The sequence below is a fragment of the Tachypleus tridentatus genome, chromosome 6 (genome assembly GCF_004210375.1).
Source record: "Tachypleus tridentatus isolate NWPU-2018 chromosome 6, ASM421037v1, whole genome shotgun sequence".
Classification (NCBI taxonomy): domain Eukaryota; kingdom Metazoa; phylum Arthropoda; class Merostomata; order Xiphosura; family Limulidae; genus Tachypleus; species Tachypleus tridentatus.
This window is the reverse complement of record NC_134830.1, coordinates 12008671-12035700: the sequence shown is the minus strand read 5'-3', so window position 1 is coordinate 12035700 and position 27030 is coordinate 12008671. Positions and strand designations below refer to the sequence as shown.

General features: G+C 33.3%; 1 protein-coding gene, 1 long non-coding RNA gene and 1 other non-coding gene across 4 annotated transcripts in view; 2 read left to right on the top strand and 1 right to left on the bottom strand.

The window, feature by feature from the left end:
* The window catches only part of LOC143251934 (dynein axonemal heavy chain 7-like), a 557556-nt gene that overhangs the window by 259321 nt on the left and 271205 nt on the right, over positions 1-27030 (bottom strand). The window lies entirely within an intron of this gene.
* LOC143251933 (uncharacterized) overlaps positions 1-27030 on the top strand; it is a 73687-nt gene that overhangs the window by 23558 nt on the left and 23099 nt on the right. The gene's annotated exons all lie outside the window — the stretch shown is intronic.
* On the top strand, positions 19330-19402 carry TRNAA-AGC (transfer RNA alanine (anticodon AGC)). The gene has a single exon. It is a non-coding gene; the product is annotated as a tRNA-Ala (tRNA).

Here is a 27030-nt window from a genome sequence, read left to right as displayed (position 1 = left end):
ACGCTCTCACAGCTGTAAAGTTGAGCACCATCGGTGACAGGACGTGAACTCGCGTCCCGGTAGTTGTTAATCGATTAACACATATAAAGATATGTTAATAAAGATGAAGATATGCTGCATTAAAACACATAACATTTACTTACAACTTTGAAATGTTGGTGTTATGTGACAGAAATATTCTTTTATTTTATATTAACTCACTTTTATCATTATACTCATAACTTTGTTTCAAAATAAACCGATCGTATTTTGAGTGAAGAAAGAGACGTTACGTGTTTTATTACTTCAGATATTTTATAAAGTTTTAGATAGTGAATCATGAAACGATACAGTGAAACCTGTACGTGAAATATGTGTTGTTACCTAACCCGACATTTACTTACTGACATACTGGACGTGCACACTTGCTAAACCAGTCTCTAATACACTTTAAACGTTAAAAAAACAAAAAAAAACAACACTCGATATTTGTTTTAATTAAGTATTGTACCATTAAAGTTTAAGACATAGGGACGTAGCTCAAGTGGTAGAGCGCTCTGCTTAGCATGTGAGAGGTACCGGGATCGATACCCGGCGTCTCCAATCTTCCACTTTAAAAGGTTTTATAGTTACAAGACACACATTCCGTAAGAAAAGTATCTGTCTATTACAAGTACATAGTACTTTAAAAATTAAAGGACGAAGTACATATTTCAGTTTTCTCTTGTCATAACTAAATTTATTTATGAAGAACATTTCAGGTTGCAAGTGAAGTTTGAAGCAACTCCAAATGATCTCACCTCACCCAAGAAAAAATACAACTCAATGTTCCTGACATATAAGGCTGTAACGTGAAACCACGCATTGTCATTACACTTCGTCGGTGTGTCACAGAGTCATCAATCGACTTTGATGATGAAACCAGGAGAAGAACTCTTATGGTAGGAGACCCAGATCAATGGCGTCATCGCTTCACAACAGCCAGATAGGACCACTACATCATGACTACCGCTCTACATAGCAAGATGAAGTAATTTATTCTTTCCAGGTTATGTACGTGTAACTGTGACTATTTTATCCATACGTAGTTTTCCTCGTAAAGCTCTGTGAGTGTTTTAAACACTCAAAATATATGAAACTCTTGAACTTGTAACTGCAATCCTGAGAACTTGATGGTTTGTGTGTTTTAACTAAGAGTTAGACAAACATGTTTCGTATTATTTGTTAAACTGAAATTACATAACCAACTTACATAACAGAACCAGCTGTCTCTTATTAACCCCATCCTACTCGTGTTATTTTTTTACTTTATAAAATACTTGGATATTGATGTTCAAATTTTGATCTCAGTGGACTTTAACTAAAACTATTATATTATTAGATAACTTTGAAACTCCAAAGAGATATCTCAACTTCATGTGTCAACCAGTAGGAAGATGGAAGAAACAAGAGAAGCTGACATATTTGTGTAATGATACCAAACCATGAAGAGGGGTATTTGACGCAAATGTATTTGGTGTTTTTAGTATGGTTACACTACATTGGAACTCAGTCCGTGATCTATTTTGTACTAAGTTATTTTTATTTTTGCATATATTATGTGCTCTAATAAATACACACACTAGTGTCAGTGAAGAAAGTTATAATTGATTTTTTATTTGTACTTAAATGTATTGTTGAGAAACGGAACGTATATGATTAATAAATTTGAAATATGTACAGTTGGTTGTTTGTTGTGATATTTTGTACTAAATGGTACATGTTTTGTTCAGGGTTTATTATTAATTCATGGAATATATACAAATGTGTTTTCAGGCATGTGATGAAGCCATGTCTGACTTAGAGAGATGTTGCAGTATATGATAAAGGACTTCCCGAAACATTGAAAGGTTCGAAAATACAATGGCAATTAAATTAATGTCATATTCATTAAACGATTTAAAGATATATTAATAATTCTTTGTTTGTTTTACAATTTAAGAAATCTAAATAATGGGCTTTGTCTAATGATAGTGACGTTTTCCCTGTTAAGCTAAGGTAAGCATCACGAGCAACGTTTACAAATTATCATATAGAAATATAAAGATACAATACTTCTTTAGAATTATGTGAAGCGTTTGTTTGAATTTCTTACAAAGATTCGTGTGTTAGTATTACGCAATTTAAGTTAACCATGGATTCGGTATGTTTCAATATAGACAAATCTCTACAACCGATTACGTTTTATGCCAGGGGTGGCCAAACTTGCTTAACGTAAGAACCACAAACAATAAACTTCAGATGTTTGAGAGCCGCAAGACATGAACAAATATTATACACACCTTTTTATTGTTACATGTACATATTGTTACATAAATTTTATATAAATGTTAATAAATACATGTACGTAATAATATTTATCCGTGTATGTATTTTTTAAACTGTTATTTCCGAATTAGCTCCGTCAGGTGTTGATTTGTAAGGATCGCACGATGCTTTGACTTCACAAACTTCATTACAGGAAACAGTGATTCACAGCAGTATGTTGTGCTGAAAATGAGATGAGTCGCACACTGATTTTTTTTTTTTCTGTTCAGGATATTTTATTTCTGAACTTGCTTCCAGAACGCTGTTGTAGAATGGGATTTATGGATCATCTTGTGACCCAGGTCCTCCTGTATTTTTATTAGTTCCATTTCCACAGCAGATGATTCTGTAACAAGATGATCGACAATTGGACAATCATCACTGACCACATCAAGCATGAACGGATTTACAAGAAAGGCGAAGCAGGGTTTAGCTCCTGCAAGTTCTCTAACCTTTCGAGAAAATTATGAAGCAGTTCTTGCATTTATCATTGTATTCTTCCAAGTTGATGTCTTTTATTTCAATATCAAGTAATGTATTTACTCTCATTTTGCGATTGGGAAAGTAACTGAAGTGTCTTGACAATATGTCTCTTTTTAAAATGTCTAATTTTATTTTGAAAGATGAAAATCAAGTAAGATCAGAAACAATCTTATCCTTTCCCTGGAGTGCCAAGTTAAAAGTTTGTAGATAAATCATAATACAAGTAAGGAACATTAGATCTTACACCCATTCATCATTTCCTAGATGAGGATAGAATCTTTTCTTTTCTTCAAGAAAAGTAATAATAGTCTTCAACAGATCCACAATGCTATTTAAGATATTGCTGGTTGACAGCCATCTCACAATGCTGTTTTTATTATTTATATGTGGAGACATTATTAAATCATGGATTAACTTCACTGTATGAGGTAAAAGTTAACACTAGTAATTGTTCCAGTTACATAGATACATTTGATACAATAGAGATACGTTCCCCACTATTTGTCAATATTTTCAATTTGTTTTTATTATTTATTTGTTAAGACATTATTAAATAATGGGTGGGTCCGCTGTAAAATATAAAAGTTAACACTGATAATTGTTCCAGCTTTGTAGGTACGTTTGATACAGTAGACACACGTTCGCCACTATCTGTAAATATATCCAATTTTTCACAAGCTTCATCACTATTTTCAAAATATTTTGTTAACACATCATAACTGAATATTTATAATTATCATAATCGTGCATAAATAAAAAAATGTTTTATACTTAAAATTAATGGTGAGAAATATATTTCTGTACATAAATATTAAAATTATATGATTATTTATTGATACTTTTATATTATCAGAGAACCAGTTTTATGTTTATAATTTAATCTAATACATGCTGATATATTTACTTACTCTCCAATTATGTTTTAAACATTACATATATGTAATTATCATCATATGTTGAACTTTATTGTTAGTTTGTATAATAAAAGATAAGACAATTTTTGACGTTATTAGTTTAAAACAACATTAATTTATAACGTCCATAAACCAGAAGGTAAAATAATCTGTCTATCATACGCTCTTTCTCCCTATCGGTACAACAGTCAGTTTACAGATTTACAACCCTGAAATGAGGGGATCGATTGCTCTCGGTGAACGCAGCACATAGCCAGATGGGGCTTTGCTGTAAAAAACACTGTATTCTTCACTTCCAAACTCTTTCTCAACTCAACAATAACCTTACTTCAAAGTTTAAAAAATGCACTAACAGCATTCACAAATCATTTGAAACAATAAATTTCATAATTCTATAAAGTTTGTTTAAAATAACAGATAAGCAAACAATGAAGTATAACTACAAAGAAGAGTTTTATTGATGGTGGAACATATTATATAACATTATAACACATTATATGTTTCAGTAAAACATTGGTCTGTGTTCTTAAGAATCAGGAGACCTATGTAAAGGTTTCATTAGGTAGTTGGAAAGATCAAAAAGTAATCGTTAGAAACACTAACTTTGTTTAGTTGAATATTCTTTATGACATTAATATTTTAATCATAATTTTGATTAATATATTATTTAATGAGACATTGATGAACGTGATGGATGGTTACAGTTAAGCAGTTTATCAAGTTAATTATCAGTTCGATAATAAAATGCTGTAATGTCGTGAAATCAGTTTTATTTTATGTACTCTGTTCACTCTTGTTTGTTGGAAATGAACACCTGATTTTGACATTGTATATACACTTAGTGGCCGCTTTATTAGGTACACCTATCTATTTAGGGGTAGGAACCGCTTTTGTCTCCAGAACAGCCTGAAATATTCCATTCGGATTTTGGTCCATGTTGACCACATATTCATTCTGCGAACATTATATTCCATATCATCTCAAAGCTGCTCTACTGGATCGAGATCTGGGGACTGTACAGGCAATAGGGAAAACACTGGAGTCACTCTCATGTTCGTAGAACAGTTTGAGATGATAAATGCTTTGTGACATGGCACTTTATCCTGCTGGAAATAGCCACTGGAAACTGGGTAAACAATGATCTTAAGGGGATGCACATGTTCAGCAACAATGCGTAGGTATGCTGTGGCGTTCACATGATGCTCATTTGATATTAGGGGCCTAATGTTTTCTAAGAAAACATTCCCCACACCATTACATTACCACAACTAGCCTGCACCGTTGATACAAGGCAGGATGGATCCATGGATTCATGCTGTGTACACAAAATTCTGATCCTACCATCTGCATATCGCAGCAAAAATTGAGATTCTTCTGACCAGGCGACGTTTTTTTTTAAATCTTTAATGTTCCAGTTTTGGTGATCCCGTACCCACTGTAGCCTCATCTTCCTGTTCTTAGTTGATATGAATGGAACCTGGTGTGGTCCTCTCCTGTTGTAGGTTATTCGGCTCAAGGCTAGACGCGTTGTGTATTCAGAGATGTATTCTGAACGTCACTGTTTTAAAGAGTGGTTGTTTGAGCTTTTGTGGGCTTTCTATCATTTTGAAAAATCTGGCCATTCTCCTCTGACCTCTCTCATTAACAAGGTGTTTTCTTCCACAGAACAGCCGCTCACTGGATGTTTGGTTTTGTTTTTCTTACCATTTTCTGTAAGCTCTAGAGACTGTAGTGCGTGAAAATCCCAAGAGGTCATCAGTTTCTGAGATGCTGGAACCACCATGTCTGGCACCAACAATCATTCCACGGTCAAAGTCGCTTGGGATTGTATCTGATAGATAGGCTTGTTAAATAGAGTCTGTGTTATTTTGTTTAATGTGCGTATATAGATACAATATTATGCAATACGTTAATCGTTCAAATGCAATTAAAATCAGCACTCTTGAACAATAACATACTTAAGATAAACCAAAAACATCATGATACCATTTAAATTCAAACACATGCCTCTGCTACCATTCCTTACTGTCGTCCTTTGTAATGATAATGGAGGATGTTCTTGAATTTTATTTACATTTCGCTCTTTTGCTTTTGTTCGTTCATATATATATATAAGTTATGCGCTATTCATCTGTGAATATAAATAATCCTTAGTGAATCAGGACTAGAAGTGACATCTGCATTTAGTACTGTCATAATTATTCGTCATTACAGAATCACCATGCTTGAATGACATTTTCGTCTTTATTAAAACAGTGATCGTTACTAGTACTTGTATGACCAATTAAATAAATTTGAAACAAGAATGGAACAGATAACACAAAGTGTTTTCCATTAACCATCTATGCTCCTCTTTCAGTGGTTTCTGTTTATTTTTTTTCACTTTCTATAAGAAGTGTTCTTGTTTTCTCTATAATTATATTTTATTAGAGCACAGTATTACAAGACCCACTCCTTCTATGATAATTGGTTTTACTTGATACTTACAAGTTTAAAACAATTAACCTGTGATTTACATGTATTGTTGTATTGATGATAAAATGAGAAAAACACATTTAAACAGTAATCTCTTAAAAACTGTTGTCAAATGTTAAATGTTCCATTAAACACATTTTCTACTGTACAGAGTAAGGATATGCCAATGATACCGTGTAGCTTTGTGTTTAAGGAAAACGACAGAAGTTTCCATAATTAACACAATAATGAATTGTGTGTTTGTGTGTATTACACGTACAAATACACAAAAACAGAGAATCAACTTTGAATTGTTTTTATTTAAGTAATGAAAACTAAGTTCATAAAAATAATACAAAGTTTCTTTTAAGCGTTTTAAAAGTTGCATTTTGTTTGTTCTAGAGTTGTTCGAAAGCCTCCTTGGGCAATTACTTGTGAGAGACGAATTAGATCTGAAATACTGTTTTCACAGACTTTTATTTTCAATCTGTAACTGATGAATTAAGCAAAATGTAAAATACAATTGACGTGACTTTTTTCACAACTTTTATGCCTTTTGATATGATTTTGTTCAAACTACAATTCTGCAAAGATCATTGTTGAAATACGATAGAAGCTAAAGATTTAAGAGAAATTATTATTTATATGCTTTAAGGTATGGAGTTTATATTATTGTTGAAGTTAACAAATCACATGTTTTAATAGAATAAACAATACTACGAGAATCATTGTTGAAAATTTATAGTAGAAGCCAATGAACTAAGACGAATCATAATGATATGTTTTAATATAAGCCGCAATACGATGAGAATCAGAGTTGACATTTTATGACAGAAGATAAAGAACAAAGAGGAATCATTGTTTACATAATTTAATAGAAGATAAAATACTACAGCGCTCATGTTGAATTAAGACCATTGAGATTATTCACTGACATGATAAAACAAAGCAAAAACATCAGTAATAATAACTGGAACCTTATAAGTTAATAGAAGCTTTGCCCCCAAGGACATCACAAAGCAACACATAAAATATGATGTTGTAAATTACCGAAGCAGAAGAGTTATAAACGATGTTGTAAGACTTTTAGTTAAAACGCCATTTTGTTTATGGGAAAGGATGCTCTAACGCATATGAAAGTTTTAGCTTTAATAATCAAATAGCAAACGTCTGGGCAGGCTTATTGTAAAACTTAATTACTAATCAATACGTTACAGTAAGTATTTGAGCACCAAACAACTTATTTTGTTACAATTCCTACTTCGGGTTAATTCAGTTATCCTGAAATTTTCTTATAACAAATTTTATTGTTCTTTAGTGGCTCAGTAGTAACTCTGAGGACTTATGAAGGTAAATATCTAATTTTGATATTCGCTGGGGCACAACATAAGTGGTTCATTATGAGGCTTAGTGCTTTACAACAACAATTAAACAACAATCACTTCTCTTTCGGATAAAACTTATTTGGTCTACACTTCTACACGATAAGTATTTGTTAATTAACTTACTGTAGGACAGTTTTGAGTAAAACAACAACATAAAACCAGTGAGATCAACAGCTAGTATTGGTACCAGAAGAATTGTCCGAGTTTATAACGTATTGAGGGTTAATATTCAAAAGAAGGCAGTAGTGTGGTACCAAGTTTTTCCATAGTCCTTCCAAATTTTAGATGTGTAACGTCACCGTCAGGGTATCTTACATTTTCAAAACAGAATTTCAATTTCTGTGAGACCATTTTGACTATATGAAGCACTATTTATTTGAGACTGCCGACATGAGTAATATATTGAATGCGCACATTGAAAAAACACACAATTCTATGTCCTTTAAATTAAGGAGCAAGAAATAAAGCAACAAATACGAACAATATATACAATATACTATATATAAAATATTTTGGTTTTAGCAACAATAGTTTACAACCAGTATTAAAGTTCTGTGTTTCATGATGATTATTGTTCTTGTGACAAGTATAACGAAAATAATATTTTTTTTGAAAATGTGTAAGTTTTAAATACACACTATACTTGTAAAATATATCTTATTACGTTTACTATTGACATATTTGTGTGTCTTAATAATCATGTGACGAACGAAAATAAATATTTCAAGAATTCTTGAGCCGGAACGATCACACGGTGTCTGACACCAGCTCCTGAGAGAAAGTGACAGTGTGTGTGTGCTGCGTGGTATGAGAGAGAGTTTAGTTGCACTCAGAAAACGGAATAAGATAACTTTCAACAACTCTCCCAGTATCAGATCTGATGTAAGACACATAAGAAACAAATACACGTTTTAATATTTTATTATTTATCTGAAACATGAAGCTGGCGATTTTCGAAAAGTTTGATGGGGAGTACCCTTTATTTATGGTAGTGGAAAACTCCGAACTCATATGCTGCTAAAGTGCTCAAGAGTGGAATGCATGTATGTCAATATCAGTAAATAACATGCGAAACAAAATAACTATTTTTGGAACAAAGATAATAAATATATCACCTGGTGATAACAAAATTAAATTGTTTTTAAATTCAGCTGAATTTTTTAAGGTGAAAAGAAAAATAAAACGTGGTTACGTATCGCTATAGCAATTACGGGGATCGAACACTGAATTTAACCTCGGAAGCTGTTAAACGTTCTGCTGAGCCACTGGTGAACAATGTTAGCCTCTTGAGCAAATTATTGTCTCTGTTGTAATACACAGTATTGTTTTTCCATTTCGTTCAATATATAAAAATGTTGTTGTGTTTGTTACTACACAAGGTCACCCGCTGGTACAGCGGTACGTCTATGGAATTACAACGCTAAAGTAAATGGTTCGATTCCCCTCGGTGGACTCACCAGATAGCCCAACGTGGCTTTGCTATAAGAAGAGAAAATCACACACATAATATGCACAGAGCTACACAAATGGCTAACTGTGCTTCGCTCACCCCTGGTATAAAAACCCAATTTCTAGTAGTATAAGTCTTTCTTAATTTATCTCAGAGATAAATGGTTTCATTTGTTTTTTATTTTCGAGCAAAGCTACACGTGAGATATATTCGCTAGCCGTCCCTAATTTATCAGTGTAAGACTAGAGAAAAGGCAGTTAGTCATCACCACCTACCACCAACCCTTGGGCTATTACTTTACCAAAAAATAGTGGGATTTACCGTACACATTATAACGCCCCCACGGCTTGAAGGGCGAGCACGTTTAGTGTGATGGGGATTCGAACCCCCAACCCTTGGATTTTTCGTTGTTTGCCTTAACCACCTGGCTATGCCGGGCAACAGAAAAATGGACATGTTCTTAGTTTAGGTTGTTGTGTTGAAAACCTGCTATATATATAATATATATATTATAATATATATATACTTTATTTACCGGTCTTAACTTACTGTTGTTGGTAAGATTATATCTTTAGTTTTGGAAAAAAATCTTACGCAGTTTAAAACATATTTTATATATTTTAAAACTTTACACAACTTTTAATTATACATATATATTTAAAGGTCGAAAATTATTTACAACCATTAGAAAATAAACTAATTGTTCATCATTTAATTTAACAGCCGACAGCTTTAGTTACTACGGAAGTTGTGAACCTCAAGTTTAGAACAACCCCTGAACTGAAATGAAAACATAACTTATTTCTTATAAAACAAGTAGAACTTTCAAACGTAACTGTCCACTTGATGGTTTTGTGACATCTCAATGCTACTAGTTAACTACACTTATTAAACTCTATTATATTACAGAATATTTATCAGAGGAGTCAAACAATACTTTGTTCCAACACTTTTTGAACCTACGTGTTTTCCTAACTTCACGAATAGTACAACCTAGAAGACATGCTATCCTATTATATATGACTAATAGGAACTCAGATCCAACTTTATCTAACAGCTTCCACATGCATGAAGTGGTGTACAGCTGCATTGTTTAAATGCCTTTTCATGTTTCACAGAAATCCCAGGGTACAGATCACATTCCTCCATTATCTATAATTATATGTATAGCTACCTCAAATGGGCCTCTATTGGAAAGTAAATATATTGAAATGCCGATATGATACCTGAGAATAGTTAAGCGACCTGAATAAATTTTTAATACTATTTCTAGACTCTACCATACCTGAGGGATTTTCTAGGTGCCTTTTAACTGTCATTGACGTTCAAAATAAATAAGAGTGGAAGAGCTGTGCTATATACCATGAGAATATTCCCCGGGTCACCCCGAGTTCACCTGCCACGTTTGGTTTTGTTAGCACCAGAAGTGGGAAGTAGTTCTCAGACAGATAAAATCACAAAATCGAAATAGTAACCAGCATTCAGAAATATATAAACACCGATATTTATCTTGCTACATGAACATCAACTAACACACTTAAACCTACATCTAGTAACATGGCTATCAAATGAAATATTCGAACCTACAACCAACTATATGGATATCAGTTGGCACACTCCAACCTGTAGTTAACTGTATGAAAGTCTTGTAACGCACTGAGATTTACCATCAACGTGATGAATACCAGCTGATATACTGGAACCTATATGGGTATCAGTTAATACACTGGAACTTATAAGTAACTGTGTGGGTATTAGCTTATATACTGGAACCTCCCGTCAGTTGTATGAATATCAGCTGATACATTGAAAACTGAAACTAGCCGTATGGATACCAGCATATATATATTGGAACCTATACCTAGCTGTATAAAAATCAGCTGATGCACTGGAACCTACCATCAACTGTATAAATATTAGCTGATACATTAGAACAACAATCCAACTACAAATCTACATGAATATAAAACGGTACACGGAAATTCACATCTAGAAACATCGAATAAGCTTTATAGAATCTAACATATGATTTAAAATAATATAAACGACGATGATAACATTGTTCATAACAAAGAACATAATATAAACTTACACTAGTTGATATACAGTCTATTTGTTCATTTCTTCACAAATGTTCCATATCTACAGTCTTCTGTTTGACTGTTGAAGTACTACTCAAGATGTTCATGTGCGGAAAGATATATTACAAGGCTAAGAGTAGTACCTTGTTTTACAACCTGTCGTAAATCGTGTCTCGATTTCTTATACGACTAGACAATACATCACACACCTATCTACAAGTTTTTAAAAGATAATTCTCAATTTGTAGTTCATACTACTAGAAACAGATAACGCAGCTACAGAGGGCACGTTCAATTTCTTTCCTTAAAATGTAATACTCTTCCATTGACGGAACTTAATCTTGAGAATTCTGACCTATTTCTTCCAAAATATTCTTCAGGTTCGATTATCTCGCGCAGAGGTACCACAGTATTGAGAAAGGGCGACACTTTAGAACGAGTGGCATCAATGAGCGTAGTATCATAGCCTGTCAGACAGGTAGCAGATGTGCGTGAAAACACATGACCATACTTTAATCGATAATTGGGATTTCGCCGTAAGATGGCGCGCTGGTAAGCGTTTCGCAGAGCAGTTTGCACCAAACGAAGGAGTGAATTACTGAAAGACATTTAATAGCACAAAACATGTCTAATTTCCAACATATTTTAATCGAAATAAATTTTTAACATATATGGTGTTTATAACATATAATTAAAAAGTATGAGTCTCGGTTTTATTTTTCTAAACAGAAAAATATGTAAGTGTTTTGAAAGGCAAATACGATCACTGTGGATAATTAGCTTACTAGAAAACAAATATTAGGTATTGGATTATTTTACTGGAATACCACAAATAGATGTTTACACATGTGATTCTTTTAGAGCCAGAAAACTTCATTTATTCCTGAATTAACGAGTTCTCGTGTATCACAGTATGAGAGACAGCAGTGTTCCAGCCTGAATGACAATAGAAACATTATAAATTTAAAAAGATAATATTAGAACGATAATGCTCTGAAAGTACAATTCATGACTGCGTTTCCTGAGGAACTTTTTTGAACTTTGTTAACAATAAAATTAAGCTAGTTTGGTTTCTGGAATTGAGTGAAATGTAAAATAAAGTAGATTGTTGTTAATTAAGAACAGAACAATACAATTGGTTTTCTGTGCTATTGGGAGTTACTAGAGGGAAATAAAATAGAAAGCCAGCATTAAGGCTATATATATATGGTCATAAAACGTAGGTATATATAACTCTGCAAGAAAACCTGATAATCAGAGAAGCCTTCTAACTTTTGGAAGTATTATATATGACGGAAACTGTATACATAGCCTTTAGTTATAAGAACACTGTACAGAAAAAATACAGAACACTATTGTGGGAATAAAACTGTTAAAATCATTTGTCGAGAATCTAATATTAAAAACGTTAAATAAAAGAAGCCGTTTCAATGAAAGGATAAAAAGCTTTAATAAGTAAAGCACGTGGAGCAGTTTTACACTTATGCTACTCTCAGAGTTATGTTTGTAACTTCACCCGTTCGGGGTATATGACTGTCCTGTTCAGTTGTGATGAATACCAGATGGCGCCACGTTAACACTGGCGAAACGTTATTTTTAAATTAAGTATTTTTTTCTATCCTATTTTAGCTGTTTACTGAATTTTAAATATTTGTAGTGTGTGGAATACCTCCAACATTTATATTAATGTTGATCGTGGGTTTTTTTCTCTTAATTAAAATCATGATTTATGACAAATAACGTTTATTTTGGTATTGTTTGTTTTGGAATTTCGCACAAAGGTACTCGAGCGCTATATGTGCTGACCGTCCCTAATTTTGCAGTGTAAGATAATGACCCACCGCCAACTCTTGGGCTTCTCTTTTACCAACGAATAGTAGGATTGACCGTAACATTATAACGCCCCTACGGATGAAAGGGCGAGTATGTTTGGCGCGACGCGGGCGCGAACCGGCGGATTACGAGTCGCACGCCTTACGCGCTAGGCTATGCCAGGCCATTATTTTTGGTATCTACATTGGATGTGTTTGAAGTCGCATGTTTCGAGAACCGTAACTTTTAATATCGTAAGTTTTAATATCCAACACTGTCAAGAACCTGGAAGAGATGTGAAGGTATAAGATTTATGGTCAGTAAGAATCATACCCACATTTTTTGTTTTTCCTGTTCATATAAAATTAGACTTGAAAGACTTACTTGTGAGGACTGAAACAAGGCATTAGTGATCATATACGCCCTCTCTAGGTGACCATCGTCATGAAGATTGATGCAGAAGAGAAGATGAGTGATTCCAAGCAAAGGGAAAAGAAGCGCAGTAGCTTTGATGGCTTTCCTGTAAAAACAGTTATTTGTTCTAATCTAACATTTATTTTCATTTGAAAAGCTGTTTACATTTCAAATGAATAAAATCACTAAAATATTTCGTGGATTGTCGTTTTATTTCTAGTGATTCTGAGGCTACGTCTGATTTTTATTTTACAGATTAATTTTGAAAACTCTGATAAATCCTGAAAGCTCTATCTAATTATTTTAATATTTAAACTTGTATAACAGTCACAGCGTGATATAAATTTTATAGTAGAGAGTTAATTTTTTAAAGAATACACAATTCTATAAATCTCTCAACATCTGGGGATTCTGATAGATAGATGTACATTCGAATGATAAGCTGTTGGTTAAAAGAAAATAAAACAAACCTGAAACTGTTTATTGGTTTATCATCAATGCTCGGATACGTTTCAGGTGGAAAATATGTTGAGGAGTGGTCGTTGAAGTAACCAATAAAAACCGAAATAATTCCAAGCACCAGAACATTTTTGAATTTATATGTTACTACTCTTAAAAAAAAATACAATTGCTCATAAAGTGAGAAAGGCAAATATTTCATTAATTATGCAAATATTTTCTAATTTTCTCATAGTTTTCTAGATTCGTATACTCACTCTATGTTTATTTGTCTTCGAATTTCAAAATAGTTTTTACCAACGCTGAGCTTCTGATTAAAACAAACACTAATATCTACCTGACATGCGTGGTTTCTGTGGAATTGTTCTTACGTAGCTTCGTCACCAATATTCGTACAACGTGGATTAAGAAGATAGTGTTTTCCTGAAAACAACAACCAACAACATAGGCATTCAAACTCCCGACCGTCTACATCTATGCACATATGTATATGTGTGTACATATAAATATAGATATCGTAGTTAGTGGAACGAGAAAGTGTATGAGAACCAACGTATAGTATTTATATATACACCAACTTGTAGTTATTTGAGTAGAGTTTCTTTTGTCCCTATTTCATCATGCTTTTCTCCATGTTTAGAACAAATTTTTTTGTCCCCACATATTTTAAGCTTATGTTTGTACTTAATAGATAAATAATAGAAACCTAATATGGTTCTATGTTTTCATATAATGAGTCATACACTATTAAATTGGACAAAAGTCTGGTGTACCTCTCCTGTCAAACCAAAATGAGGTTAGTGATGGCCAGGTGGTTAAGGCACTCGACTCGTAATCTGACAGTCGCGAGTTTGAATCCCTGTCACACCATACATGCTCGCCCTTTCACCATTGGGATGTTATAATGTGACGGCCAATCCCATTATTTGTTGGTAAAATAGTAGCGGTGGATAGTGATAACTAACTCCCTTCCATCTGGTCATTAACTGCTAAATTAGGGACGGCTAAAGCAGATATTCCTCGTGTAGCTTTGCACAAAACTCAAAACAAATCGATGTACTTTCGGGAAGAGGCTAATATACAACATTCAAATCAACAAATAACGAGGTGTAAGTTAAACGAAGAAAAACCCAAAAGTATTTGTAAAATATTAAAGACACTAGAAAATTTGAAGATATACCACATTCTCTGCTAGTTATATAATAAATATTCAAATATTTTGGTTTAATTGATCTATTAATAGTCATCTCTATGTATCCCAAAACATGACTTTTGTATCTATCCATATACAAATGACGTCCATATTTTGGTTTGTTTGTTTGTTTCTGAATTTCGCGCAAAGCTATACGAGGGCTATGCGTTAGCCGTCCTCATTTAGTGTGTAAGACTGAAGGGAAGGCAGGTAGTCATCGCCAACTCGTGGGCTATTCTTATACCAACGAATAAGTGGGATTGCCACATTATAATGACCCCACTGCTGAAAGGGAGAGCATGTTTGGGAGAACGAGGATTTGAACTCGCGACCTTCGGATAACGAGTCTAGAGTCTTAACCACCTGACCATGCCGGGCCTCTGTATCCACGTAGAAATAGTTTAAAAAAATGTTATGATGTTTATTTTATATCGATATTCTTTCAATCTAAGCAATATTTTTTTATTGATTACAGAGCAGGAATGGCTGAAGAAATATTAAAAATACCACCACTGTTTGTTTGTTTTGGAATTTCGCACAAAGCTACTCGAGGGCTATCTGTGCTAGCCGTCCCTAATTTAGCAGTGTAAGACTAGAGGGAAGGCAGCTAATCATCACCACCCATCTCCAACTCTTGGGCTACTATGTTACCAATGAAAAGTGGGATTGACCGTCACATTATAACGCCCCCAGGGCTGGGAGGGCGAACATGTTTGGCGCGACTCGGGCGTGAACCCACGACCCTCAGATTACGAAGCGCACGCCTTTACGCGCTAGGACATGCCAGGCCGAATACCACCACTTAAAGAATCAGTAGAATGATAAAAAACAACAAGTGACACTTGTGTAAACATGAGATAGATATTATTATTTATATTTTTATATGTTATAATAACATCCGTACAGAAATGTTTATCGTAGTTCTAATCACCTCTCAGGTGTTTAATGGATCCTTGATTTCTACATAAAGAAATTTCCGTGAAGAAATACAGGGATTATTTGTAGTAGAATACAAGTTGAAATAATTAACGTTGCTTGAGCTGCTGAAAGCGCCACTAAAACAATCACTAAATGAATTTTTCTACAATTATTTATTCTTCTAATGCACATGTATAAAGGTGACTCAATTTTAACGTCTTCCAAAGTAAATAGTTTTAATAAACTTTCGATTGAATACTTTGTAATATCTGTAATAATTCACATTAAGACGTCGACTTCCTTTCTTTGTCACTTAAAACACTAAAGATTGTAACTACTTGTCGAGATGACTTGTAACTGTATGTTAAAACACAGAAATGTTTTGTTTTATTTTATTTTATAAAAGAAACATGAGTGTAATGCAGAAGGAAGAGATTAGCACATAAGAAAATAAACCCAAGCTACATACTATGAGAGCCGTAATCATGGGTCCTGTAACGATCCATATGTAATATGATTTTCAGTACCCTTTCGAACATAGCGTATTGAGAAACAAGCCATGATTATTGACCATGTAATAAGAAATAGTAACAGCAAACCCGAAAATGAAAGACTGCTACAATACTATGGAACGGCAAATTACAACAACAAATAAAAGTGTTACGTCCTGACGTAATACATACTTGTTATAGCATTACATACCCTTGAAGCAGATCTTTGGGAAAGAAACTTATTATCATTGGACCCCTAGTGGTTACTTCATCACATTTAATCTACACAAGACACTAAGAAATTTATCAGAATTACTAATTACTTTGACACATTCACGCATGTAGATCTTAAAAGTCTGTTGGGTAGGTACTTCATTACGCTACTGGCACGTTGTTAAATCACGTGTAATTAACCATTATAACTAATGAACAAAATAAATAAAAGTTCTACTCACATAATACCTCTTAGGCGTGTTTGTTGAGTAGATTAATGTGTTATGTTTACACATGGAAATGTTACCGTGGTAAAAACAATGAACTCTGAATGATGTTCACTGATATGGATATAACTTCTTAATCTACTCTCTTAGCACACAGCTACACAATAGGCTATCCATGCTCTGTCCACCACGTGAATAAATCCCAGCTTATAAGTCAGCAGACTGCAGCTGTGCCACTGGTTATATTGATTTTGTCAGGTCGTGTTCCATACTTGATGTGAAATATTTTGTTGTTGTTGTTTGGGTTTTCTGTTATGTTTTCTATTTATTTTCCTAAGTAAATACGTTGTGTATATTTAAGGTAAGTATGCTTGTATTTCGTTACGAACAATACACATACTTAGAGTCATTTTCATAACATGTTTTGACCATTTTATGTATTGTGTTTATACCCCTACCTGTGAGACTGTACTAGTATATATAAAGCACGGTGGTACATTGTAACTGAATAACTGTTATCTAATTAAACGTGGTTCAAGTCTTTCCCATAGAAAAGTTCTTGATGTTTTAATTAAGTATTTATTTTTAAGTTCTTGAGAATTGTTAAAACCTTTTAAATCTTTCAAAGTTTGTTACTGATTAATAAAATCTATATTATATAATTATTTCTAGAATATAATTTAACATTTAGTGGTTTTTTTTAATAATCCAGATGTTATTACATTCATTAAATCATCTGTTAACTTACCAGCTGGGGTGATTTTATACCAAATTATTTTCTAGCTCCTTCATTTGTATTTAAAACTTAGTAATCAAAACTGTTTTAGTGACAAAAGTTTTCATGAGAAAATTGCCAATTAACTGAAAAGCATGAGAAAAAAGTATAGTAAATGGAGAACAAAACTGTTTATTTATTTCACTATTTGTTGTTATTGAACAAATCTTAACATTATTGAATTATGTATTGATTTTATTTGCGATGCATATTTATTTACATAAAGATTCATTTATTCGCTCAATTTTACTTAAAACAGAATTCATCACTATTATCCCGCGCTGGTACAGTGGTAAGTCTATGGATTTACAACGTTAAAACGAAGGATTCGATTCTTCTCGGTGGACTCAGCAGATAGATCGATGTGGCTTTGCTACAATAAGAGCACAAACATTCATCACCTATAATCACCACATCTGTGTGTGTGTGTGTGTTTTCTTATAGCAAAACCACATCGGGTTATCTGCTGAGCCCACTGAAGGAAATCCAACCCCTGATTTTAGCGTTGTAAAGCCGAAGACATACCGCTATATTAGCCACATCAAACTAATAAGTTAAAACATTCCAGGCCAAGCATAAGCTACATAACTATCACCATCTTTATAGACATTTCTATACAATGTTTTTTGAAACCGTTGACGATTTAACTGTTGTAATAACATCAGGATTGTTACAAAAGCTGATTAAATTCTCGTGGTTAATGTTGCCCCTATGATTCTACTTCCTTGCTTTACGTAATATAACACATTATCTACAACTATAACAAAACTAAATTATTGTTAGATTTAGTACATTCTAATGGTAAGATGTCTCATATCAGCTTGATATATGTATTAAATTGTAAATTATTCACAAAGGCTTAAAACTAAGAGCCACATCTAGAATATAAAACTTTATCACTTATATGTTATTACATAAATTTCTGGGCGACCAGCCACATGAATCTGTACAACAGATCTAAGTGGTTATATTTCCTCATGAAGTTTTCTGATATGTTTTTGTCTTTCTTCTACTGTAAGACACATCTGTGTTTCTTCTTTCACTGTTATTTAACAGAGACTTATCATTCATGTTCATGAAGTTAGCAGATATATGGCAAAATAAGATATAATTTGTGTGTTGGTTTGGAGCCATTTGGGTGTTACCTGTGTTAACTATTACTAATTTGAAATGATAGACGATACAACAACATCTCGATTTAGTTTTTAGCAACAAATAATAAAATTAACCATCACGTTATAACGCTCTCACAGCTGTAAAGTTGAGCACCATCGGTGACAGGACGTGAACTCGCGTCCCGGTAGTTGTTATTCGATTAACACAAATAAAGACATGTTAATAAAGATGAAGATATGCTGCATTAAAACATAACATTTACTTACAACTTTGAAATGTTGGTGTTATGTGACAGAAATATTCTTTTATTTTATATTAACTCACTTTTATCATTATACTCATAACTTTGTTTCAAAATAAACCGATCGTATTTTGAGTGAAGAAAGAGACGTTACGTGTTTTATTACTTCAAATATTTTATAAAGTTTTTATAGTGTCAAGTGAATCATGAAACCTGTACGTGAAATATGTGTTACCTAACCCGACGTTTACTTACTGACATACTTTCGTATCACTTGCTAAACCAGTTCTAATACACTTTAAAAGTTAAAAAAAAAAAAAAAAAAAAACACTCGATATTTGTTTTAATTAAGTATTGTACCATTAAAGTTTAAGACATAGGGGACGTAGCTCAAGTGGTAGAGCGCTCGCTTAGCATGTGAGAGGTACCGGGATCGATACCCGGCGTCTCCAATCTTCCACTTTTAAAAGGTTCTATAGTTACCAGACACACATTCCGTGAGAAAAAGTATCTGTCTATTACATGTACATCGTACTCTAAAAGTTAAATGACGAAGTACATATTTCAGTTTACTCTTGTCATAACTAAATTTATTTATGAAGAACATATCAGGTAGCAAGTGAAGTTTGAAGCAACTCCAACTGATCTCACCTCACCGAAGGAGAATACAACTCAATGTTCCCGACATAAGGATGTTACGTGAAACCACGCATTTGTCATTAATTCTCGAAACAAACACCAACATGGATCTTTAGCTGCTCGTTTTGTCGGCGTGTACCTTCATCTTGTGTACCCAAGTAGTCAGGTGATATTTTACAGAGAACGAGGTGGGCATGGCGTTCCACATGCTGGAAGATCGCCAGACCTATAGGAGGATGGCACAGAGCGTCGGTGTGTCACTGAGCGTCATCAATCGACTTTGGTGATGAAACCAGGAGACGAACTCTTATGGTAGGAGACCAGATCAAGGGCGTCATCGCTTTACAACAGCCAGATAGGACCGCTACATCATGACTACCGCTCTACATAAGATGAAGTAATTTATTCTTTCCAAGTTATGTACATTAAACTGTGACTATATTATCCATACGTAAAGCCTCGTGTGAGTGTTTTAAACACTCAAATATATGAAACTCTTGAACTTGTAACTGCATTCCTGAGAACTTGATGGTTTGTGTTTTTAACTAAGAGTTAGACAAACATGTTTCGTATTATTTGTCAAACTGAAATTACAATCTTAATTACATAACAGAACCAGTTATTTTTCTTAACCCCATCCTATTCGTGTTATTTTTACCTTATAAAATACTTGGATATTGATGTTCAAATTTTGATCTCAGTGGACTTTAAGTAAAACTATTATATTATTAAATGACTTTGGAACTCCAAAGAAATATCTCAACTTCATGTGTCAACAAGTAGAAAAGATGGAAGAAACAAGAGAAGCTGACATATTAGTATAATGATACCAAACCATGAAGAGGGGTATTTGGCGCAAATATATTTGGTGTTTGTTACCATGGTTACACCAAATTGGAACTCAGCTAGTCCCTGATCTATTTTGTACTAAGTTATTTTTATTTTTGCATATATTATGTGCTCTAATAAATACAGACACTAATGTTAGTGAAGAAAGTTAAGATTGATTTTTTTTTTGGTACTTAAACGTATTGTTGAGAAACGGAACGTATATGATTAATAAATTTGAAATATGTACAGTTGGTTGTTTGTTGTGATATTCTTGTACTAAATGGTACATGTTTTGTTAAGGGTTTATTATTAATTCATGGAATATATACAAATGTGTTTTCAGGCACGTGATGAAGACTTAGAGAGATGTTGCAGTGTATGATAAAGGACTTCCCGAAACATTGAAAGGTTCGAAAATACAATGGCAACTAAATTAATGCCATATTCATTAAACGGTTTAAAGATATATTAATAATTCTTTGTATGTTTTACAATTTAAGAAATCTAAATAATGGGCTTTGTCTAATGATAGTGACGTTTTCTCTGTTAAGCTTAGGTAAGCATCACGGGCAACGTTTACAAATTATCATATAAAAATATAAAGATACAATACTTCTTTAGAATTATGTGAAGCGTTTGTTTGAATTTCTTACAAGGATTCGTGTTAGTATTACACAATTTAAGTTAACCATGGCGTCGGTATGTTTCAACATAGACAAATTTCTACAACCGATTACCTTTTATGCCAGGGGTGGCCAAACTTGCTTAACGTAAGAACCACATACGATAAACTTCAGATGTTTGAGAGCTGCAACACAGTAACAATTATTATACACACCTTTTTATTGTTACAAGTACATTTTGTTTCATAAATTTTATATAAATGTTAATAAATACATGTACGTAATAATATTTATCCGTGTATGTATTTTTAAACTGTTAATTCCGGCTGGTATGTTGTCACGTCTTTACGAATTAGCTCCGTCAGGTGTTGATTTGTAAGGATTGCACGATGCTTCGACTTCACAAACATCATTAGAGGTTACAGTGTTTCACAGCAGTATGTTGTGCTAAAAATGAGATGAGTCGCACACTGTTTTTTTTCTGTTCAGAATATTTTATTTCTGGGAACTTGCTTCCAGAACGCTGTTGTAGAATGGGATTTATGGATCATCTTGTGACCCAAATCCTCCTGTATTTTTATTAGTTCCATTTCCACAGCAGATGATTCTGTAACAAGAGGTTCGACAATTGGACAATCATCACTGAACACATCAAGCAATATCGGATTTACAAGAAAGGCGAAGCAGGGCTTTAGCTGATGCAAGTCCTCAAACCTTTTTAGCAAATTTTGAAGCAGATCTTGTAATTTATCTTTGTGTTGTTCCAATTTGATGTCTTTTATTTCAATATCAGATAATGTATTTTCTCTCCTTTTGAGATTGGGAAAGTAACTGAAGTGTCTTGACAATATGTCTCTTTGAAAAAGTCTAATTTCATTTTGAAAACTCAAAATTGTCTGAGTAAGATCAGGAACAATCTTATCCTTCGTGTGGAGTGCCAAGTTGAGAGTTTGTAGATGAATCTTTATATCAGTAAGGAACATTAGATCTTGCACCCATTCATCTTTTTCCATTTGAGGATAGAATTTTTTCTTTTCTTCAAGAAAAGTAATAATAGGCTTCAACAGATCCACAAAACTATTTAAGATATTGCTGGTTGACAGCCACCTCACAATGCTGTTTTTATTATTTATATGTGGAGACATTATTAAATCATGGATTAACTCCAATGTAGGAGGTAAAAGTTAACATTGGTAATTGTTCCAGCTACATCGATACATTTGATACAATAGAGACACGTTCACCACTATCTGTCAATATTTTCAATTTGTTTTTATTATTTATTTGTTAAGACATTATTAAATCATGGGCGAGTTCACTGTAAAAGATAAAAGTTAACACTGATAATTGTTCCAGCTTTGTAGGTACGTTTGATACAGGAGACACACGTTCACCACTATCTGTAAATATATCCAATTTTTCACAAGCTTCTTCACTATTTTCAAAATATTTTGTTAACACATCATAACTGAATATTTATAATTATCATAATCGTTTGTAAATAAAAAAATGTTTTATACTTAAAATTAATGGTGAGAAATATATTTCTGTACATAAATATTAAAATTATATGATTATTTATTGATACTTTTATATTATCACAGAACCAGTTTTATGTTTATTCTCCACTCACTGGCATGTTGTGATTTGCTGGTACTTCTAAATATCTGTAACATGCTCCAATCACTATTGGCACTGTTGATCCATTTGTTAACTTAAGTTGATTGTTAGTCGTGTACTGATTAACCATGGAAATGGAACTTTCTTCTCATGGTATATCTGGCATCTTTTATTGATTCTCTTTCTTTTGGCAGCAGCATCTATGTTGACAGTCAAACTTTCTAGTTTCTTAACAACACCATCTATAGAAGTTGCTATAGCAAGTTTATACTGAGATTTCTGATGTTCCTTGTTAGTAATGGACTTCCATTTCTTCGCAACGTTACATATTTTATAAATAACATTTCTTTATCCATTTGTCTGTCATCCCCACGTAACCTTTGGTAGACTCCCGTTTCTAGTCAACTACCAGTTTTTGTTTTAAATAATAATGTCTTCAAAATGAGACAAACGTATGTACAAAATTATTTACACCATGAAATATTACAGTTGTATCCAAAACTCTAAATAATTAATCTTTATTTTCAAATATCCACCTGGGCTGATTCAATTACTTAAGATTATAATTGACAATATAAACTATTTTTCTCACAGTACTTACTTTTACTCACAGTACTATTAGTAAATTATTCACTCAGTAAGTGCCCCATGGGTTACAACGGTTGTGTCATAACTTTAAACAAATTGTCTACTTCTCATTAAAATCCACAGAGAATGGTTCAATTAATATAGATCCCCCTTTTACAATACAAATTATTATATTTATTAAACTTTGAAACTAACTTTATCATATCGCCAGATATGGCTAATTATTCTCACACCAGCTAACTTCACGTTTTCTCTCATTGACTAATTTTCTGAGAAAAGAACAATTTTTCTTAATCTAGCTCACAGTTGGTTGGTAGCCCATATATTTATAAATTGTTCATTGAGGCCTCAAACTTTCTATAAACTACGCAGTGACGTTTGAGTGTAACAATACAAACTTGAGTTAACATAAAAAATACAGTAACTTGGGGTCAATAATTGACTTACACAATGTACGAGTCTGACCCCGTTGGACCCGGCATGGCCAAGCGTGTTAAGACGTGCGACTCGTAATCTGAGGGTCGCGGGTTCGCATCACCGTTGCGCCAAACATGCTCGCCCTTTCAGCCGTGGGGGCGTTATAATGTGCGGTCAATCCCACTATTCGTTGGTAAAAGAGTAGCCCAAGAGTTGTCGGTAGTTGTCTTCCTTCTAGTCTTACACTGCTAAATTAGGGACGGTTTTCTATATCCATAAAATATTAATTACTAATTTGAAATAATTCTTTCCCCAACTTGTGTGTCTACAGTGAAGTTATAATTTATAAAGCTTCTGTAATAAATAATCATTTTCTTTGAAACAAACATGGATTTTTAAAGCGATAAAACAGACAATTTTTAAATACTTTATAACTTTTTATTTTCCATTTACATACATTTTATTTTAATTTTTTTATCGATGTGAAGTTTGTGAAAATTCGGGACAAGAAAACATAAATCGAGTTCCACTGTCTCTTATTAGTGAAGAAAATCGTCCGATCATAGAAGTTCTTCTATTGTTGTCTAGCATCTGGCTTTCTAATTCGGTTAAACACTAGTCAAAAAAATTCTTGTGGATCTAAATATGTTTCAGGAGCTTACGTTTCTCAATTTTTCTATCTACTCTAGTCCTCTGAAGATTCTGACTCTGATGATTTCCTTTCATGAAACAAATCTCGCAGTTCTTTAAAGTAAAGAGGTCTCTTTGATTTATATTTCGTAAATTTGTTGTGACGTCTACAATGTGAAGGTACCTTCTTCCTTTCAGTTAACAGAGTTTCCGATATATATGAGAATATTGGTTGATAATAATGAGGCTGTGTTGATATAAAATATTTGGCATGTGATCCTTCAAGACTCGTGATAATGTTTGTTATTTTACTTGAGGCATTACTATTTTGAATGTCCTTCCTATTGCTAAAAACATTCGCCTTTGTTTCTTTCTAAAAATAACAAGAATCAGGATAGGTTGATGTTAGTTATCATTATATAGAAATTACCTCCTGGAAATTAATACAATTAAACTACCGATAACTGGGCTTTATAAATTTAGTGGATATCAATTAAAATATGTTTTCGAACAACACTTTTATTGAAATATCCAAATTTTGAACAAACTGATTGACTCTCTATATTGATTTCTAACAAGTGAAAAGGGAAGGTAATGTTTATCTTATGCATATCGAAATATTTAAAACTTTACTTCGGGGAAAAACTCTGCAGAAAGTATGATATGTCTGCAGTACTAAACAGAACAAAATGTAAACAATTACTAACAAGCGTTATTAGAAATTTGAGAATTTCAAAAATAATCAAACTAAAAAAGAAATTGAAATAAAAAACGTTGGTACTAACAACTATACTTTTGAGAATGATAAATTGCGTGATGTATATTTTAATTTAGTTACTGCAATTATCGAGAATTTCACTCTACGTTGTTTTTGTTGGTTTTTTATCAGAAAACTTCAAAACGGACTATCTGTGTCTGCTCACCAAACAATTTTTTACACTTAAAACTAAAACCAAACACATTTTTTACAGTTAAAACTATAACAAAACAACTTTTTTACACTTAAAACTAAAACCAAAGACCTTTTATACACTTAAAACTAAAACCAAACAACTTTTTTACACTTAAAACTCAAACCAAACACCTTTTACACTTTAATACCAGACTTTTAGAGTTATAAGTCTTCGTTCGTATTACTGGGCTCTACCAGATGTCCTTAATCTATGGGTGCCTTTGTATTTAAAATTCGAATATTTTAATATTTGTTTGTAAGCAGTTTAACGTCGAGATGGCACTGTGAAATTCATCAATATCGATTTGAACGAAAGCGCAAAAAGAATACGAACACGACAATTCTGTTCCGATCTAAATCACAAAACTGATCCTAAACAATTCTGGACACACTTGAAAAGATTTACAAATACAGGAACAACAAACACAGTATATCCACCACTTGAACTGGATGGAGAAACAGCATACACTAACACAGAAAAAGCCGAGATATTTAAAAACACCTAGAAAACACGTTCAAGACACATCATGAACAAAACATGAACAGATACTTCTTTAACACAGTTAACAGCTTTATTGATCACAACAGAAGCATTTTTTACACCTAAATTTCCAGTCAACACTATTATACACCAAGAAAAAACAAAAGACTGGAGCACTCATCAACTGATTAAATATATCACTGTAACAGAAGTCGTAACTGCTATTAACAACACAAAAAACAAAGCCCCTGGTGAAGATGGTATTCAAGCTACCCTCCTAAAACACGGCACTCAGAGATTATATGAGCTCCTAACAGCGTTATTTAATCTCTCACTATCAGCAGGATATATCCCCGTTTCATGGAAGGAAGCAATAATTTTAATGTTCCAGAAAGAAGGAAAGCCAGCGAATAAACCAAACAACTACCGCCCGATTAGCTTAACCAGTTGTATTGGCAAAGTATTAGAAAGGATAATTAGTGATCGTCTGTCAGTATACTAAGAAGAAAATTCAAAATTACCAAAAATTCAAAACGGATTTCGAAAAAAAACCGCCAAACTACAGACCACCTGATTCGACTTACAGAATCAATTACCGACAGCTTCAACAAAAACGAATGCACTGTAGCTTGCTTTCTCGACATTGAGAAAGCTTTTGACACAGTGTGGCATAATGGTTTACGTCATAGATTACATGAAATGGCATTACCCCAGGAAACTATTCGCTGGCTGTCCAACTTCCTGGAAAACAGAATGTGTAAAGTAAATGTAAATGGGGCCCACTCAGGGTCCTTTTCACCCGAAGCAGGAGTCCCGCAGGGAGGGGTTGTTAGCCCTATATTATTTATCATGTATGTGAGTAATATGCCTCTGTCGGACCTAAATTTAGGTTTTGCATCACAGTTCGCTGACGATGTGGCAGTCTGGAAAAGTGCCCCAGTCCGTCAATAGCAGCAACGAACCTACAACCAATTATAAATAACATCGAAGAATACTGCCAGAAATACAGAATCAAAATCAATATTCCGAAAACCCAAGTGATACTATTCAGCAGACTGAACAAGCTGAAAAAGATCCACCAAAGCTCTACATGAAAGAATCACTTTTACTGACTGCCACATCTGCTAAATTTCTAGGTCTAACACACGACTCAAAGTTAACGTGGTTACCGCACACTAAAAATATAATGAAACGAATCTGGAAAAGAGCAAACTATGCAAGAAGTCTTTCAGGTAAAAACCAAGGAACATCTCCAGGTAATATACTCAAAATCTACAAAACGTACATTAGACCCGTAGT